The 20,536-nt window shown below is 48.6% G+C and overlaps 1 protein-coding gene across 2 annotated transcripts in view; it reads left to right on the top strand.

Annotated features, from left to right (window-relative positions):
• Nucleotides 1–3,176: 3,176 nt before the first annotated feature.
• Nucleotides 3,177–20,536, top strand: part of LOC138570311 (zinc finger protein 84-like) — a 362,312-nt gene continuing 344,952 nt past the window's right edge. Inside the window, exons 1-2 of one of the 2 annotated variants that reach the window (XM_069649094.1) lie at nt 3,182–3,610; nt 19,073–19,136. The gene's annotated coding sequence lies outside the window, so the exon portion shown is untranslated. Of the gene's footprint in view, nt 3,611–19,072; nt 19,137–20,536 lie in introns of both variants that reach the window. The other variant, XM_069649090.1, reaches the window with a different exon arrangement.

The following is a 20,536-nucleotide window of genomic DNA, read 5'->3' as shown; positions in this document are numbered from 1 at the left end:
GCGTGGAGGACTACTTAAGCCCCGCACGTGCCTTCGCACGTGTTTCACGTTGGTTCTGCTGACAGCGGCAGAGTGCTTACTGGTGCTCCGTTCCACAGACCTGCAAAGCAAGAGAAAGTTCATGTTAACAGACTTACCTAGTTAGCAGAAAATCCTAAGACAACAGATTCAATGTACCTGACCCTATTTCCGCAAAGGTTTCTAGCAGTGGAACTCCGTTCCGAGTTCCGCACCTCAGACCTGCCTCATTTCTTCGTCGCCCGTGACCAACAACTGCAGAGGTTCAGAACTCCGATACTCTGACAACCTGGAAGACAAGGTACAGAGTTTTAAGAATTACTGAACCAAAGACAGTGCATAAATACAAGGTGATGGATGCTAGCGCTTGCATTAGACTGCATTAGAACCACACATTAGGCAGCACAGGCTTGCATTAGAAACCTGAAAGGCTTATAGTCATTGCATGATTTGCTACTAGCACCTTGGTCCTCCGCCTACCGTGTAATGAGGCCCAAAGAATTGATTTAATTATAACAATTGGATACATTTATTTATATACACACAGCTAAGTATAACAATGCAGGCAGTCCTAATGCTATGTTTAATTTGCACCTTTTATACTTCTGGTGCAAAGCTATCATGCAATGACTATAAGCCTTTCAGGTTTCTAATGCAAGCCTGTGCTGCCTAATGTGTGGTTCTAATGCAGTCTAATGCAAGCGCTAGCATCCATCACCTCTATGGGCAAATCCACCCCAATCCACACCATCTTCACACTCTCACTCTAAACAATCCCCTGTCTGGTTTTCCCCTTCACTCAAAGCTCTTTGTGTGTGTGTGTGTCTGTTCTAATCCATCAGTCAGCCTAGGCCAAAACCATACTTTCCATTCTGCATGTGTTTCCAGCTCTGTCTTTGCCAGGCCTCAAGATCTGGTAACTGCCAACTGCCAAGCTCTCGATCTCATCAGAGCCTCATCACCACCATCTCCAGCCAACAGCCAGCAACCTCAGCAACCCCTCAGCAACTCCCTCTGTGGCTCTCTCCAACTCTCTGGCAACTCTCCCGAACTCCCTCAAACTAGCTCACTCCTTTCTCTCCAGCCCTTCTGGTTATAGTCTCCAATGACGCACATATCTCTCCATGGTTACATACATTCCCTAAGATAAGAATGTCTCCTTCTGTGTCAGCATATAGAAAAATGCCTGCCAGACTGTGTTTGCGTGTTCCTGTTTCGTGTCCTGTCACTGCGTGTGCTGTCAGCGTGACATTTGAACATCATATCTTTCTTTCATGGCCATTCTGTGTCTGGTGCGAAAAACACCAACTATTCCATCTATATCGGCCAGTTGGTTTCTGCTACCAGCCGGTTAAAGATGGCCATGTAAGCCAGCAAATATTCACTGCACTGTAGGCTCTGTTGGCATCACGAAATGCTCTTTTAGGCCCCATCTCTCTCATGCAAAAGGCTGCCCTCTCGCCATTGTTGGGGGGGCTACTCCGGATCACCGGGCAGCCCCATACACATGTCGGTATCACCCGACGATCGCGCCGCGGGTAAGGCAGGGGGGATCACCCCACTGCGCTCCAGGTCACTGGAGCCCACACGGAGCTGGGGGCACCCAGCACACAACAGCCCCTGCTCTGGGGGCACCCAGGCGGGGGTCGTCCCCAATCGCCATGATCACATGGCCCGCAGACGGTGGAGGTCGGCGTTGCCCAGCAAGGGCGCCGGCCTCGTGGTGGGCTCGGTCCTTGGGCCTACACCACACAGTGTTGCGCCAGGCAGGTGCACGGAAAGAACCACACCAGAGCCAGAGTATGGTGTGACTGCCGAGCCGGAAGCGGCTCGGTACTTTTATTATGTTGGTCACGTGGCTACAGCCACGTGACCCATGACAACATCCTGGGAGCTACCATGCACCCGAGAGGGGCACTATGCAACACTGGGTGCCTCAGTCCTCATTCAATTCTAAACCGTTTCTGAACGCTGTTTGGAGCCTCGCAATTATCCTGCAGCAGCGCTGGACACTAGAGCCACCTGGGCTACTTCTGTTCTCTCGTAACTTGAAAGTGGTGTTAAATCGCAGATTTATTATTCACAATTACCAGCCTCGATCTGTGTGTTTCACTTAGATTCCTGCAGCATATGCATTAACCCACTGGGTTGTCCCACCGGTATGGCTGTGCTTTGGGAGCCTATTATGCATTCAAACAGGACAGAATGTATGTGCGCCTGTCTGGCCAGCCATGGAGCGGAGGCCTGGTGCGGGGCCTACACTACTGGCACTGGAATGCAGAAACCTCGATGTCCACGGAAGTGTCCAAACACAGATTCGCAACACAATTTTCGATGGGTTTATCCCGTTGAAAAACGCTGTGTGGATCAGGTCCATTATGTGAAAAAAAAACTCAGCTGCACCGTTTTCCGGTCCGATTGCTCCCCCCACCTCACCCCACTGGGCTTGCATAACTTCTGGGGGCCGCATTTAGACCCACACCCCCATTCACTAAAAGGCAACGCACTGTCCTTATGGGTGTGCGCACTGCAAGTGGAGCTGTAAACTGGCTGCTGGAGCAATAAAAGGTCTTCACCACTCTGCCTGTCCTTCCCAAAGCCCTGTTACAAAGAAACATTGCCAAAGGCTTGTGCATAAGCATTAGGCTTTTGCCAGGCAACAAGGGACCAAAGTGTTGGCTTTGCCACTGCTTGTCGTTTTATTGTATTAGTGTCTTTTCTCGGAGCATGCGCTCTGTTGTAATGAGTTGCTCGAGGCGTGACGTCACTGCCCGTGGCATGTTGAGTCAGTGTGAATTCTTAGGATGAGGGGCGTGCCGGTGTTACTGACTACTGTACTTCTGGACTCGTACAAGAAGCTCAATAAACCTAGTAGAAACCTTCCTTTACAGATTCCTATATCGACCTTTGGGGTAGGTCTTCACTGCGCATGCTCCTCTCTTCCTTCCTGTCCCCTTCATGCGCATGCTTTTGAAAAGGGTGCATCCGCACTGCGCATGTCCGTTTATCAGCTCTGCATCCCGGCTCCCCGTGTATCCGAACTGCGCATGCTCCTCGCAGTATCCCCTCTCTGCGCATGTCCGTTCATCACGCCTGTCTCCCCTGTGGCCCGGCGCCTCTGATGAGGACTCTCATCAGCTCAGCCCTCCTCAGTCCCTCTGGGAGGCTCTGGTGATGGATGTGCTACCGTTGCCTGTGAATGTACTTTGGGAGCGGCGCCTCACTGCGCATGCTGTTTCCAGTATCCCGTTTCTCTGAGGAATGTTCCTCAGGATTGAGCGTGTCTATTTGGTATTTGCGTGTCTGCGCATGTTTCTTCGGCTATCCCGTTTCTGCGCATGCTCCGAGATTCGAACTTTCAGGAAAGAGCATGTGTATCTCACTCTGCGCATGCTCTGGAGATCCGTGTCTCAGCCCTGCGCATGTCCATTTATCGGCTCAGCATTCCAGCTCCTTTGATGCAGACTCACAGCACCTCAGCCCTCCTCAGTCCCTCTGGGAGGCTCTGAGCAGTGGGTGGCTGTGTCCCTGGGACCCCTCCCTGGCCTCATAGATTGAGAAGGAGGCGCCTCTCAAGCGGTAATTACTGCAGGTGAGGGACACTTCTATGACGTCACACCCAAACCTTCTAGAAACATCTGGGAAACATAACATAGCACCAGGGCAAGGTGTATTATCAGCAGTGCCCTGCCCCCCCTTGCATGAGACCCCAAGTCTCTGTGGATCTCTCCTCTCCTAAGGAACGAGTCTTTCAGGGGAAATGTGGCCTTGTCTCTGCTTTTCCTCCACAAACCTTCCATTAACCCATTCTCCTGTGTATCTGATGAAGGGCAGGTTACGGCCCCGCAGCAGATGTCTGGGGGCCCCTTTCAGCATTTCTCGCTATGGGGACTAGGGCTGGTGAATACGTTATTCATCTGTATCTCGTCATAGCTATATTCTGTCATACCCATACAAATCATTCCTCTGACTCTCCTTAAAGCTCCATTACTCACTACATGAATGCCCAATGAAGTATCCCCTTTTGCGTAATACACCCACCTACAATCACACACTGTGAACAATAATATATTTTCCGCAACCTAAATCGCCTAAGGGGCTTGCAAGTGGGACATGCATCCCAACATTCCCCCCTTTAGTTAATCCCACATTTACTAACTCAGTTGCCTCTTGAGCCCTACACGTACCCTCTTTGGGCACCCATACCTACACACATGACTAAAGCTTTCCCCTGCTTGGTCATATTGCTCTGGGGCGCATGTGAGATAGATACATGCCGCATCCCCTGCGTGGTCAACCCAGTGTTCTGTATCGTTCTCTGGGTCAGGTGGGGTTGAAGTTATATGGGTTCGAAATTGAGGGGAGCTGGGAGCCATTTAGCTTCTGGTTATAGCCTAGAAGAGACTGGTTAGGTTGACACCAATAGCTACAAGGAGCTACTTTTGTCTCCCCAGGTCAACTGATGCCAAACAAATATATCTATGTGAATTTAGTTGACTGTGCATTTGGGACAAGCTATAATTAAACATTAGGACACATCTATCCGACATTTAAAACCTAACGAGTCACAAATAATGGAAATATGATATAATATGATATATTTCCATCTTATGTGGAAGTTGATTTGCAGAACGCTACGCACTAACTCCTCGTTCCCCAGTGGTAGCATTTCGAGCCCTGAGTTATAGTCCCGGGGGGGGGGGGGGCTATGGGCATCTCAATTCTTACCATGCAAGGCTTCTTGGGGTCATCTGTTTGAGTGGGCCCATCTTGTGTACTAGGAGGTGCCATACATGCCCCTATCGAAACCATCATCATCACACTGTTAGGAAGTGTCTTTACGCGGCAGCGAGAAGCACCACAGTAGGGACCATTATCTTCACCACTGCTCCAAGCCATGTTGGTGCCCACAGAACATTGTATCAAACCATTCTTCAGCTTCAACTCCATCTTCTTTTTCTATGCCTGTCTTTCACTTGTGCAGGGCTGTTATAATGTGTGACAGGGACCCATTTTCTGCATCGTTTGGGGGGGATTTGTGTGCAACATGACAGTCTGCTTTTTTTGCACACGCCCCTTTCCAAGGCCGTCACCAGGTGTAACACATATCGTTTTTGAAGGGTCATCAACTGGATCGCACATATTTTGCTCTTGATATCACTCAGTCCTTGCTCTGTGTCATTTGCCAGATGGATCATTTCTCACCTGATTGTTTGAAGCCATTTTGCGCTGACTGTGGCCTGGACCCATGGTAGCACGAGGTACACGAAAAATAAATGTCTTTGTATACAGGCGGTATTAGTCTGGGATTTCTTTCGATTGTTTGGAGGAATATTCGGATTGATAATTTGACTGTCTTCTTAGTAAGTGCTTCTTTCTTCTTATTTGTGGGGGCTGGGATTGGGGGTTTCTTCACCTGGGCTTTGACTGATTTTGGCGCTATAGTTAAGTCTGGCCGCACACCCCAATCGATACCCATAAGCGCTGCTCTGCCCTTGCTTAGAACAGGAATATATATCATTTTATTGCATTTGCTGTTGGTACCCACAGTTTCATGTCCTCAAACAGAGCTCATACTCGTTAGCCCCCTGCATCTTCACCAGGGTTTCTTTTGTTTCAATCCATGTCAGTTTCGGGATGCATGTATCCCATACAGTGAGACGGTTCTTGTTGACATTCCATATCACTTCTTCATCAAACCCCACCATTCCCCCTGCTGTGCAGCTCACTACTGCTTCCTGCCATCTGTTTAATAGAAACAATACATTGTCAATTTCTAGCAACGGGCACGGCTTACATTGTGGGTCATTGTCATTTTTTGCTCACTTTTCTTTTTCTTTGTCCATCAGCACAACTCATTCTCGGTGTCCCCGGAACAAACTGCGAACCCGACACAGTGCTAGATGGCCAAACACTTGGCATCTAGGGTTGACATCGCCTGGGGTACTAACATGTTGGGCGCTCCCGACACGCGGGGGAAATCAGAGAGCAAACATAGCAGCTCCCATTCACCCTCTGCTTCCTGTAAGAAAGGCATGGTATCAAAGTAAGACAGACACAAGTGATCACAGTTCAGGGGTGTTTATTAAACTGTAAAATGGGTGAGATAAACGCCTAATCGAAATCTAAAAAGGGAGCAAGCTACGACCATCAAATAATAATAACACTGTCCAAGTGGAGTCAAGTCAAATAAAAAGGGCCTATAGTAAGCAACCTATTGCCAATCCTTACTGCTATGTTACAAAATAGTGCAGGATAATGATCAACAAAAGAAAGAAGTGTTCACAAAATGATTAGTCAGGATGTTATGGCCGGATTGTCCCTTCCCCACGTATTTTAGCACGGACAAGGCGGGACTCTTACAGTTCCTTTTCCCTATATCGGGGCCTTCTGTGCCCAGGTCTCTCTTCATGCAAAGTCTCTTTCTTCAGAGGGGGTAATATGACAAAAACCAAAGTTCCTTCTATCAATCTTCTCGTCAGGAGTTACCCTTCTGTAAAACACGGTTAATTTGAGATTATATTAAGGCAAGGATAGTACCATCAGTAAAGGACTCACCAAAGGAGCAGACCTCTTGCATTTGTCTTATCCAGTGAAGTAACCTCGGAGGATGTGATGTTATAGGAATCCCCCTGAATTCCCTATCTCCTTCCCCAGGGCAGGAATAACCCAGAAGGAGAGAAGGACTCCAGGGAAACCCTCTGGGGAATAAAACCCTGTGTCGTCTGGAAGGCCGTCTGCTTCGGATGGTTTCTATGCAGCGACTTGATCTTGAAGGTTTAGTCAATCAGAGGTCTCTAATCAAAGAAGTGAGAAGGACAAGGTAAATGGTTATAGAGAGGGAGATTACTGTGTAAATGAAAGCGGGAACAATGTCACAGGATTACCCTCGCAGAGGACTGTAGTGAATCACGGCTTGCAGTACTAAGAAGTCGTTTCCTGGAGAGAGTAACTGACAAAATAATAGTGGATTTAAGAAAGGCTACAGAGGAGGAGTAAAAATATGAAAAACTGCGGGCTGGAAATATACCTGAGAGGAGAATTGGGGTCGTCTGGGGTTTAAAGATGCAGTTTTGAGAATCGGGGGAGTATTCCAATGACCGTCGGAAGCCGTTGCGGTTTAGTGTCAGCTGAGTGAAGAGAAGAGTTTAGATATACATATACGAGTCAAGTGGTAAAACAGGTGAAACTGAATCTACCTTCCGTACCTCTGAATCAGAAGGGGAAAAAATAGAACTGCCCTGCGGCGTGATCCGAGGAGGAGCCTACGTGTGTGAGTTTGTTCTGACAACAACAGAGGGAAGACTTTGGACCCAAAGGTGGCAGTCGATGTGGTCTGAGAATAGGAGGCCCAAGGTTGAGATTAGATATAAGTATTGTAAGACAGTATAAGCAGAAAGACAAAGCCTAGGTTCGTACTTACGTAGCGTTGATAAAGGAGAGTAGTAACGCGTCCGCAGGTAGTGGAGAGAGCCAGATATGCTGTGTGATGCAGAGGGGGTGGAGCCACTCTGCCATCCGAGACCCGACAGACAAGACTGCTGCATGCAGAGTGTACCGCCATCTTGGGAGAAAAGATGGGTGACACATACCTCCGAGCCCAACGATGCCAGAGGGACCAGCGCCTCCTAAGGGGGGTGACACCTTCACCCTTGGATCCCCTTCTGCCGGGCTCCGATGCTTCTCTCAATCGTCAACCTCCCTCAATAGGGCTCAGACCAACCACTCACTGTGGACATCGCTCGGTCGGGTTCATACTTGTCGTCACAATGTAGTTAATTTTGCTTCTTCACAGAGTGGGACTCACTTACCTATGCTTTTCTTTTGACATCCTTCCTTCGGGTTGACTACCACCATTCAATCATCTCTTCATTTGTAATATTCAAAGGGCCTCATTACAACTGAGGCAGAATGGGTTAACGGGCTCTGCTAAAGGAGGCGTACCCGTTAAACCCGTTCCGCCTCATTACGAAGGTCCCCTCGCGGGACCCACTCTGCACGTCTGGTTTTACCAGACGTGCAGAGTGGGTCCCGCGAGGGCACCAGGGAGCTAACAATGGGCCGGCCGTAATCAGGCCGTTGTTAGCTCTCTCCCCCATTCCCATTGAGCCCTATGGGGGCTCAAATGGGAATGGGGAAGGTCCGGGCCCGGTTTCCTGGAGGGAGGAATTACTGGGCCCTCCGAACTCGGAATGGCCCGGTAATTCCCCATTCAGGGAACCCGGACCCGATTTTGGCGGCAGCCATGCCGCCAATAGTGGCATGGCTACTGCCAAAGTCGTAATGAGGCCCAAAGAGTCTTTGGGCCTCATTATAACCCTGGCGCTCCCGGAATGAAGGGGGCCGGTACGGGACAGGCCCCCTTCATTCCGGGAGCGCCGATTACGGGGTTCCCTTTACGGGATCCGGATCTGACGTCTGGTTTTACCAGACGTCTTTTCCGGGTCTTTTCGAGGGGAAGAGGGAGGTAAAAACGGCCCATTCATAATGTGCCCGTTGTTACCTCCCTCCCCATTCCCATTGAGCCCTATGGGGGCTCAAATGGGAATGGGGAATGGTTCTTGCAAGGAGGAATTACCGGGTCCTCCTATGCCGGAATGACCCGGTAAGTCCTCATTGCAGGAACCCGGTAATGGAGCCCGGTTTGGAGGCAGCCATGGTGCTAATAGCTAATAGCACCATGGCTACCTCCAAACTCGTAATGAGGCCCCTAATGTCCTTTTAAACAATTGCACACTGGTCATGTTAGGTCCCCCTCATCCGGGCTCAGACCTCCCAAAGCTTTTGCCAGTTGTAAACAGAGACTTCCGAAGGGCGATCACGCCTAGCCGGGTCACTCTGTTAGCCTATGGCAAGTGTGGTGTTACAGAATCACAGTTCTCATGGCGTTCCCCTCAGCCGTGTGCAAATGCCTGTTTCACAATTCCCTCCATTGGGTTCACAATTGTACAGTACGCATAAAAGAATTTTGATTGTACAAGGGGGTTGACTCGACCCTTGTATAACCAACTTGACACTTCACGCCAGCCTTCCCTATGGCCTCTTGGTACTTGTAGTTTCAGGAGAGGGGTACCAGCTTGAGACCTTCTATTGAGCGTCCACGTGGCATTGGACCACTCTATCTCTGGTACCAAGTTCGTTTTCACAAAGAGCTCTGTCTGTTCATCTACTTAATGTTGCCACTGCAACCTTGAGGCTAACACAGTCCGGTCCACTATCAGGTTCTTCCGACTCAGCAGTTTTGCTGAACACTTAGGCATTTCTTTTGCCGCTGGAGTCTAGGATGGTACCTTGATGGCAACCGCGCTTCCCCACCCTGGCTATCAGTGCGGGAGGGTTCCACGTACCGCTGACATCCATCACACCATTCGCCAGCTGCGATTCCCGGTCTTATGTTTCTTTTGTTGGAGGCTTCGAGGTTCTGGGTTGAAAAGGGTAAGGACAACTCCCTCCTTGATGTCCTCTTAGGTCTTGCTGCCTTTCTCCTCCGTTTGAACTGCCGACCTGGAATAGCTGCTTCCTTGTGCATTCGGCCTTGCTCAGAGTGTGCTGCTATGCTCTGCCTTTTATTCCTATGGGGAAGAGGAATGGAAGTCAGGTGTGTGTGGTTTCCAGCTCTTTTCAACTCAGACCTACAAAGTTTCTATAAAAGGAATCCCAAGACCGGGATATACAGTAGGTGTGCAGCAGAACGGATGTCAACGGTGCACAGGGATCTCCCGCGCTGATAGTCCAGGCGGGGAGGCAGGCTGGCTACTGTGGCACCATCCTTGACTCCAGTGGCAAGAAACGCCAGGGAGTTCAACACAGCCGGTGATTCGGAGAGAGAGCTGATAGCAAGCCGGGCTTTGTTGAGTTGAAGGTTGCAATTGGCAACATATTGTGAACGCAAGCACTTGTGGGTGTTTGAACCTTTGGGAAGCCCAGTGAAGGGCCAGCTGCAGAGTGGTCAGGTGATGCAAGAGTGCTTATTCGAAGGACTCTGGCCCTCTTTTTTTGTTGGAACTACAAGTACCAGGAGGCCTCAGGAGAGGCCGAAATTATATGTCAGAGTAGTCCTAAAAGGGTCACGTCAAATCCCTTGTGCAATTGAAAGTCTCTGACCCTAAGCAAAGAGAAAGCTTGGGGAAGAGAGACCCCGCTTTCTAATGAGATTGTGAACATTGTGTTAGAATGGCTATTTGAACCCGACGGAGGGATGCCAAGGTGAAAGCAAGAGTGAATCCCGCACTGTGATGAATCAAGTTGAACATTGTGATGACAAGAGTGAACCTGGCAGAGGGATGTCCACAGTGAATGATTGATTGAACCTGTGATTGAAAGGCCGTAGTGAACCCGACAGAGGGAGGCCAACCCTGAAAGAGGGATTGAAACTCAACACAGATGGATCCTAAGGCGAAAGGGAATCGCCCAACGTTAAAAATTGAGAGAAAGAACTTTCTGTTTGTTTTTGCCCAAACAAAACAAATGGGATCAATGGGCATGGGGAAGGCGCTAATAACGGTACTGCAAATTGCGATACCGTTATTAGCTCTGAAGTCCCTTAACGGGTTAGGTCCATAACGCCTGGTCAGACCAGGCGTTAAAGGAGGGACCTGCTAAGGGACCTCGTCGTAGGGCGGTAAGGGATTACCGGCACCAGTCTCCTTACCGGTGCCTGGTATCCCTTACCGCCCTACTCGGTTTGAGGCCCAATCTCTCTTCAAATCTGACACTGAAACAACAGGAGGAGTGCAAGTTTCTGTTAAATCAGTTTGCCTCCCTGTTTTCACTATCACCAGACTTGAAACCTTGGGGCAAGCATGATATTCTCACTGGTAACTGTTTACCTGTTAAAAGCAGAGGTTACAGGATGTCAGATCATGTAAGAACCCACATAAATGAAGAGGTCTACAAGATGCTTGATCTCGGGGTAATAGAGCCATCCACCAGTCCATGGTTTAGTCCAGTTGTACTAGTGCCAAAGGCAGGATCCAAGAAGTAGAGATTCTGTGTGGACTATAGTCTCTTAATGCAGTCAGAAAGATTGATGCCCATCCTTTACCAAGGACAGATGAACTGGTGGACAAACTTGGTTCAGCCAAGTTCCTCAGCACATTTGATCTCACTTCAGGCAATTGGCAAATAGCACTGACAGACCATGTCAAGGAGAAAACTATCTTCCTATAGAGTGATGCAGGGGTTGCCTAGCATCCCCTATGTCTCAACACTCATGTAACAGTCACATGTTACCCTTTCCTCTTGAAATGGATGGTGGCAATTGTTTTAGAACAAACTATCATGATTTTTCCCGGCCGCGAACACCGGTAACTAAAAATCGGGTCTGCGACGTTTTTCAATATGGCGCCCAAGACCCCTCTGTAAAAACAGATACTGGTCATCTTTTTTTGCCGTTTCTTTTAGGAAAGGTCCTTCTCGTGTTTGTCTTTGCGCGCCAAACCAGGTTTGGTCCCTTTGTTCGATGGCCTTTGGCAGGCTTCAGTGCTGAAGCCCTCCTCTGGCGCCTGAGTGTCTGGGGTGGACAGGATGTGAGGGAGGTGCCTGAAACTCCCTGTGCTTAGTCTCCTAGGAGACATGAATGCACTCTGGCATGATTGGCTGGTTGACTGTCCGGCAAGGACAGCCACCCTGCTGGGTGAGTGACAGGCTGGAATGAATGGGAGAAAACTGTTTAAAAGCAGGTCTCTGGGACTTGGAAGACAGAGTCGACCATTGGAACAAAAGTACCGAAGACGAGCTGGAAGAGGACGGCTGCTGCAACTCCTGGACCTTTGGTTCGCCTGGTAAAGCCCTCCTGCAGGTCCGGATTGCCTGAAACTCCCTCGACAGAGAAGCCCCTTCAAGGACAACTTCTTCCCTTGAGCTGGTGGGAACAACCAACTCGCAAGCCACCTGGACACAGTCTCCATACTGGTCGAATTTTCTTCAGAGTGCTGTTGAAAACTGGATAGCCAGTGAGAAGGATACCAGTTTGTGGACTTGGCACTCACACATTAAAACTGACATCTAGCCAAGCTTGTGGCTATTTCCCTGGGAAGTGCAGGAACCTCCGGACGTCCTCCTTCTTGTCCCCACAACGGAAGCTCAGGAACAGCGAGATCTGCAGGAACTGCCAGGACCAACTGCCTCAGCTACAGATTTTCTTCATCAATAAGGTACTGTGCAAATGCAATGTGGAAATCCTTTCTGCCGCTGTGAAAGTTTGTGAAACCTTCCCAACTTTGGAGTCTTGGTGGCTCCTAATCCGACATATAACTCTTTTGCTGGCAAACTACTTCTAAGAACATTGGCAAAGACTTAACCGGTTACTACATGCACTGTGCTATCCTATCCAAGACATTGAACCATTGACTTTGGCCCAGGCCTATTGAATTGAATTGAATTGCCTCTTGTAGTGAACTGAAACTATTTGCCCTGCCTCCGAAAGTAATTCTGTTTTGATTCTTATAACCTTGGGCCTCATTACAACCCTGGGGTTAAGGGGTTAATGGCGCAGCAAAAGGTGGCGGCGCCGTTAACCCCTTAACGCCTGATTACGAGGTCCCTTTGCGGGTTGGCGATTTTAACGCCTGCTTTTTTCAGGCGTTAAAATCCAACCCGCAAAGGGACCTCGGTGCTAAGTGCGGTGCCGCAATTTGCGGCACCGTACTTAGCACCTTCTCCATTCCCATTGAGCCCTATGGGGCAAAAATGGGAATGGGGAAGGGCCCATGGTGAATGGGGAATTACCGCCCCGCCAACCTTGGAATGGGGCGGTAATTCCGCCATTCACCATGGCAGACCCCGGCATGGACCATGGTGCTAATAGCACCATGGTTTAGCACCGGGGTCGTAATGAGGCCCCTTCTGGTCTTTCTACCCCTTTTGAAAGTTACTGAAGTGACATTTTGCTACCATTTCAGGGGAGCCTAACTTGTTCAGAAACTTATTGGCTGTGTACTTGTGTATTATAGTGTGATATTGAGCTGCTTCTTGCTAGTGGAATGTTTTCTAACTAAATGTGTAAATAAATGTATATTTTTTTACCAAGAAACCTTGAATAGTGTTTGCTTGAACTACTGTGATTGCAAGTCCTTTGTGTAACATCTTGTACTGGTCACATCCCACTTGAGATAAGTCTGACTGCTCAGCCACTGCTACCACATAACTGTGTAGTACAGGCTTGTACCAAAGGTGAGATTGTGCTTACACCTGTAGTCTTAATTGTGTGTAGTGTTCCCAAAGGGTACTGCATGTAATTCTGCCTAACATATACTAATACACCTATTGCCAATCCTTCTAAATACAAATGATGTGGGATAACAATGTATGCAATAGAAAAGTGTTCAAGAAAGACTATGGGCCTCATTACGACCCTGGTGCTGACGGAATGAAGGGGGCCGGTACGGGACCGGCCCCCTTTATTCCGCCAGGGCCGATTATGAGGTTCCCTTTGCGGGACCCGGACCAGACATCTGGTAAAACCAGATGTATTTTCTGGGTCCCGCGAGGGGAAGTGGGAGGTAATAACGGGTCACTTGTGATGTGCCCGTTATTACCTCCCTCCCCATTCCCATTGAGCCCTATGGGGGCTCAAATGGGAATGGGGAATGGTTCCTGCAAGGAGGACCTACCGGGGTCCTCCTATGTCGGAATGAGCCAGTAAGTCCCCATTGCAGGAACCAGGTAAAGGAGCCCGGTTTGGAGGCAGCCATGGTGCTAATAGCACCATGGCTACCGCCAAACCCGTAATGAGGGCCTATGTCAGGATAGTTGAGCAGTTGGCTTCCCTTCCCAAAGTTTTCAGCACGGGACAAGGTGGCACGTGCGGGCATCACAGACACTCTGGCTTCTCTGCCATGAGGATACAGTTCAAAGCACAGGTATCAGGGGCTTCTGTACCAAAGTCTCTTTATTGCAGAGGGCCTGATGTAATAAACAAGCACTAAAGTTCCTTTCTTCTCAGGTTTTTGACATTTTGTAAGTTCTTGGATTCACTGTTCACCGTGGGTCCCTCTGCCAACTCCACTGGGATTGTCGCTCCCGTCTGACAATGGGCCTCATTACGAGCCCGGCGGTTGCAATCGCGGACTTGGGCATCAAACCTGTGTTGCTCCATGTCGTCTTGCTTCCAAGGCGAGCATGTTGCCCCTGAGCTATCCTCCCGATATGTGCCACTCTCCTCCCTATGCATCGGTCCCTATCAAGACCACCTTCTCTTTTGACACCAACACCCCTTCCTGGGGTGGAGCACACCACTCCTCTCTCATTGAATGAGATGGTCATGTTCAGCTTGCTGAGCACGTCTCGTCCTAACAAGTTGACAGGGGACGTTGTCGGGCACAACAACAGGCCCATACCACTTTGTCCCCAACCTTGATGGTCAATTCATCTGTAAATGGAACTGATTTCACAGCCCCAGAGAAGCCATGTATGTCTATAACCTCACCTGACAAAGGGAAATTCCCCTCACTGATACACAGTTTTGTTGCACCTGTGTCTACCATGAAAATGAATGGTTTGTTGCCTATCTCCACACCTACCAAGCGTTTCTCTTCTGGGTTGTGTAAGGAAGGCATGGTATCAAACAGTGAAGACAGACACAAGTGATCACAATTCAAGGGTGTTTTTTTTAACTTCAAATAGGTTGGTTGAACGCATATCTAAACCTAAATCTAAGGATTAGAGCAAGCTACGACCATCAAATAATAATGAAGCAGTCATAGTACAGTCTCTGTCAAATAAAAGGGCCTATACTAATAAACCTATTGCCAATCCTTACTTCTAAGATACAAAAGGGTGTGGGACAATGGTGTATGCAAAAAGAAAAGTGTTCAAGAAATAATAAGTCCGATGGGTTAAGCAGTTGGCTTCCCTTTCTCATGTTTTCAGCACGGGGCAAGGTGGCACATTCGAGCTTCGCACACACTCTGGCTTCTCAACCATGAGGATACAGTTCAAAGCACAGACATCAGGGCCTTCTGCCAAAGCCTCTTTTCCAATAACAGTGGCCCTCATTACAACTCAGGCGTTAAGGGTTAACGCCACCGTTAACCCTTAACGCCTGATTCTGATTTTAACGCCTGCTTTTAGAAGCCGTTAAAATCCATGGCGCTAATCCACCATGATGCTAATTACGCCACCGTAATTTACGGTGGCGTAATTAGCGCCTTCCCCACTCCCATTATGCCCTATGGGGCAAAAATGGGAATGGGGAAGGGACAATGGGAAATGGGGATTTACCGCCCCACTCACCTTGGAATGGGCCGGTAAATCCGCCATCCACCATGGTGTAAACATAGTTTACACCATGGTGGTAAAGTTGGTGTACTTAGCACCAAGGTTGTAATGACCTCCAGTCTCTTGCTGCTGAGGATCTGTCGTAACAAACAAAGGGCCTGATCACGACTTTGGCGGTAACCCTTAAATCCCGGCGGTAGCACTATTACCGCCAGATTTAAGGGTCCGCCAAATCAGGACTTTGGCGGATTTCGCCCCAGCTCTGAGCTGGGGGGAAATCCACTGAAAATTTGCGCTATCACCGCCGGCGGGAAATCTGCCGGCGGTAAGAGCGCAAATTTTCCCCATTGAGCCCAATGGGGAATGGGGCATCCCCGAATGGGCTCAATGGGGAATTACATTACCGCCGAACTCGTGATCCGCCACTATTAGCGCTGAGGAGTTCTGCGGTAGGGCTAATACCGCCGGTGGTAATACCGCCGTCGTTACCGCCAAAGTCGTGATCAGGCCCAAAGTCTTAAAGTTCCATCCCTATCTGGATTTTTACATGCACAACTTCTCGCTTTCAATGTTCATCGTGGGTCTCCCTCTTCAGGCTGAGACCTCCTTTTATCACAATGTTCACACTTGGTCTCCCTCGTTCGGGCTTGGATCCCCTTGATATCTCTATTCTTACATTCGGTATCACTTGTTCGGGCCCGGGCCATAGACCTCCTCCGTTCGGGCTCGGATCCTCTTTTTACCAAAATCGAAGACTTTCGAATGTGCGATTGGATTTGCTTAAAACCATTGCAGAACCACTTCGATTCACTTCACACAATTGTTTTCATCAAAATTCTACTTTCATTTCTCTTGGCGGGATATCTTACAGAGACCTTTGAGCACATTCATTGTGCTGGACCACTCTGTCAATGGTATTGTATCTTGCCTTCTTAAGTTCAAACATTCATCAACCGTTTAGCTTCACTCGCATCGTTCATCACACGCTTTAAAAATGTTCGTTCCAGTGCCCGTTATACAATGTTTCCGCTTCCAACCTTGACTTCAACTCAGACCGGCCTTGCATTGGTCTCCCCAACTCACCAGCTGTGTAGATCTCTCTGACACTTCTTTGATCTTGGAGCCGAGGACGATACCATTGTGGCTGCTGCTGCTCCTCCCTGCCTTGGTCAGTTACGCGGGAGGGCCCTCGGTATCTTAAACACACAATGCAGGATTTTGCAGTCTGGTTTCCTGGCCTTACACTTTCTGCCTTGAAGTTTTCATGAAATTAACGGCGTCTTGTGGTGAAGGTCAAGGGTATTTCTCTCCTTACAAACCCTTCTGGGTTTGCCATCTTTCTCCCATCGTTCAGCTGCCAACTCAAAACTGATGTTCCTTCTTGTGCTTTGCCTCGCTCAGAGTGTGCTCTCGTGCTCCACCTTTTATTAGTGTGGGGAAGTTTAATGGAAGTTAGGTGAGAGTGATTGTCAGTCATTGCCTGACTTCGCCTGACCATATTAGCAGGAAATGTCAAGTACACTGCGTGTGCGTGAGTCTGTTTTCTCCCAGAGCGGGCTGCCTGTGTGAAAGTGCTGGAGAAGGGAAAGGGGGGAGGGGTTAAGGTTCCCACATATCCTACCTGGTAGGATGGGGTAAAGGTGTTGCAGGGGGAGGGATACCGCCTCTCGCCATCCAGCATCCCACTCCCACTCCCTGAAGACCCCTCACCCAGGGAACCTCTCGCACAGGTCCACCCCCAGGAACTGGATCCAAAAGCAATGGCTGTGTCCTGGCCACCCGGATGACAGATCCCCCGGGGACTAGCAGGTGAGACACCTTCTGATTTCTTACATCCCCATCTCCTATGCAAGATGGATATACTTGGTCTTTTCTGAGGTCCTCTCAGGATTGTGGTTAGAACAAGGAAAAGATGTATCCAGGTGCTCTCGCATATTACGTGAGTTTCGTTTCCTCTGGTAGAGGCGGGTTGTTCGTGTTTGTCTCCCAAATGTATCCTATAAACTGAGATCGAGGTGGTGATTATGTTATTGCATATTTCTGAGGTTTGAAAGGTACCTCTTGGCTAATGGTAGGTTCCTGAAATTAATTTTACGTCCAATCCCACACTGGAGAGGTTTGGGGTAGATTTCATGATCTCTGTGTACACATGTGACTCTAACTAGACTTGCATTTTCTAGATCTGCTGTTGTCACTGAATCAGCCTTTATAGCGTCTGTTTGCTGCCTGAATCAATTAGCGCCTTTACTGGCCTTCCATTTAGTCTGGCTTTTTCATATGTAAAGTCAGCTGAAGAATGGCATAGACATATGCTGAAGGGTTCTAGATCAACCGCTGTTCCTTCCCACTCACCCCCTCTGAGGCAGCCTATTTCCGTTGGTTCTTCTTTTTGATTTCTTTGGGCAATGTCGAGCGAGATGGCCAGTTTCTGTACACGAAAAACAAATTAGGGGTGACAGTTTAATCCATTTAAGTTCTTCTCTCATGCTTTCCTTTCTACCCTTCGGGTCTGGTCTTCTTAGTTCTATTTTTTCTTTTGGGGTCCATTCTTTGGGTTTAGGGAACCCTCTATCTAGTACCTGGGCTTGCGAACCTATGTGTACATAGTTAAAATGTTTTGCTGCGTCTGAGGGATTTTGGGCAATTTCACTAGTCATGACTAGGGTAGGTCGGTTTAGCTGTAATACTGCTTTCTGTGAAAAGGGAGGTAGAGAATTGGTGAATTGCTCCAGAATGATAATGTCGACCAATACTTCCATGGTCTTGTTGTTAATCCAGAGGGCTACCGTGTTCTTAACTCTTTCCCCCAATTCAAGAGGTGTTTAATCTAATAGCCCTTAGTTTCTGTCGATAGAAGTTACAGGTGTGGCATACCCTTTTAAGAAGTCCCTCTTTTATGGATATAAAGGTAGCTGCTCTTTGGGCTAAGTTAAGTAGGTGTTCTGTAGCTTGCCTTTCAATAGGGGTCCCAAAGTTCTTCCCACCCCAATTGCTCAGCTAATCGCTCAAAATTCTAAAGGACATTCCCTAGATATTCACCTTCCTGATAAGTTTGCAGTATCCCTTTAGGTAGTTGGGTCTGGCCTGTAACGCAACTCATTCTGTTAAATTCTCTTGGTTTTGGCCAGCATCTGATGGGTGGCCAGTTAGTGCCATGATATCTTCAGGGTAGGCCATATCTTCCGGGGGAGTAAGGGTTCCCTCTGTGACACTTTCTGAATCAGTAAAAAAAAGGGTCTCAACCTCCGAAAGGGTTTTGAAGTCGTCTGATTCCCCTGAACTGGATCCTGATGGCGGAGAAGGTCTGGGTGGGTTGATCTCTACAACCGATGGGGCAGGAACTGAAACTTGTGTGGTAGCAAAGGAAAAAGGTTCAGGGAAAGGCGGATTCACGGCACTGGGTCTAATGAAGATGTGTGCAGGCCTTATTTTTAAGACTATTCGATCCCATTGTTGGATGTCATAATGGGAGAGCGGAAGGGTATCTAACAATACCTGGGTTTTGAAAAAACAAATCTTGTTGGCCAATTGGGACTTGAAGCTGGGAAAACAAGGTCTCCTTTATGGTGTATATACTGTCAGACTGAAGGAGTTCAACCACCCTATTTGCTCCGCCTGGTGGGTATAACGAATACCCGCATAGGTTCTGAATGTTTGTCAGCTAAATCATGTGGGGAATGTGATGGTGGGGCGCGGGAGTTGGGGTGAGATTGGCAGCTCCTTCTCTGGTCATTTCAATTTTATATTTGCTCTGGATGTCATGTAAATGCTGGAGTATTTAATTGAGATAATTCCTATGTTATATTAATCATATGATAATGTTTGCTTTCTCCAGACCTGAATACATTATTGGTGTGTGGTCGGGTTCTGCGAAAAGGAAGAAGAAAAGGCTACAAACTGTAAGTAAATGCTGTGATAGATGTATGCCTCTCTGCATCCATGTGTTTTGCTTCTGTCTTCTGAACTGCATTCACATGCTCTCCCTGTCCCCTGTCCCCTTTTCCCTGCCTCTACTCTTTTTCCTCCGCTCGTGCCCAGGGGTGAACTAGGAACCAAAAGTGGCTCGGAAAATGTTTTGAAAATGGCCCTTTTTTGCGCAGAGCATAGAAGGATAGCGAGGAATCCCAACACCTCAACAGAGAGCTTGGATGAGGTTCAAAGTGTGCTTATTATAACACATTTATCCATAAACCGTGAATAAAAAGTCAGGCTTTAAACCTTTTCAACATATTTTAGGGACCCTGTGTGGACAAATGTGTCCTTCAGTCCAGTCAAAGGAAATGTAGAAATGCAACCATCCCCCGCCACTGCTTCGCACCTGTCACAGCCCATTGCTTGATTATCTGACCTGGCAGCAGTCACAGTCGGTTCTATGTGATATACTCCAATATTAAAATGCTCACACAAAAAAGACAGTTATTTTGGCCATTTTGGTGCAGCCTTTAATGTTCGCAATATATCACTCCCCTCCCCCTTCTCCCATCCGTCCCTGTGAAATCAGGGCTGTTCACATCATAACCCCCCCCTTTGAAAGCGCACAACCCCCCCCCCCCGCCATTATCATAGCAGATGAACCCCGATACAAATACATAAACACACACGCAGACACACACTTTCTTTCCCACAATATACACACATGCATGCAAACACTTACCTGTCCGCTGTCTGCCATCTTCCGTCTTTCCCCGGCCTGTCGGCCCCTGCGTGCACTCATGTGTGGCAGGGAAGTGATAGTTATGATTTGTGTTGTAGCACAGGTACAGGACCCATTCTAATAGAAGATGCGAGGCAGGTGTACAGGCTGTAGGCCACTGAGCAGGTACATCTACCCTGCATAGGTACAGGACCCATTCTAATAGAAGATGCGAGGCAGGTGTACAGGCTGTAGGCCACTGAACAGGTACATCTACCCTGCACAGGCACAGGACCCATTCTAATAGAAGATGCGAGGCAGGTGTACAGGCTGTAGGCCACTGAGCAGGTACATCTACCCTGCATAGGTACAGGGCCCAGTCTAATAGAAGATGCGAGGCAGGTGTACAGGCTGTAGGACACGGAGCAGGTACATCTACCCTGCACAGGTACAGGACCCATTCTAATAGAAGGTGCGAGGCAGGTGTACAGGCTGTAGGCCACGGAGCAGGTACATCTACCCTGCACAGGCACAGGACCCAGTCTAATAGAAGGTGCGAGGCAGGTGGACAGGCTGTAGACCACGGAGCAGGTACATCTACCCTGCACAGGCACAGGACCCATTCTAATAGAAGATGCGAGGCAGGTGTACAGGCTGTAGGCCACT

Source organism: Ambystoma mexicanum, chromosome 2q (assembly GCF_040938575.1).
Source record: "Ambystoma mexicanum isolate Mex_15411 chromosome 2q, UKY_AmexF1_1, whole genome shotgun sequence".
Lineage (NCBI taxonomy): Eukaryota > Metazoa > Chordata > Amphibia > Caudata > Ambystomatidae > Ambystoma > Ambystoma mexicanum.
Note: the sequence above shows the minus strand (reverse complement) of the source record. Positions and strands in the feature narration are given on the sequence as shown.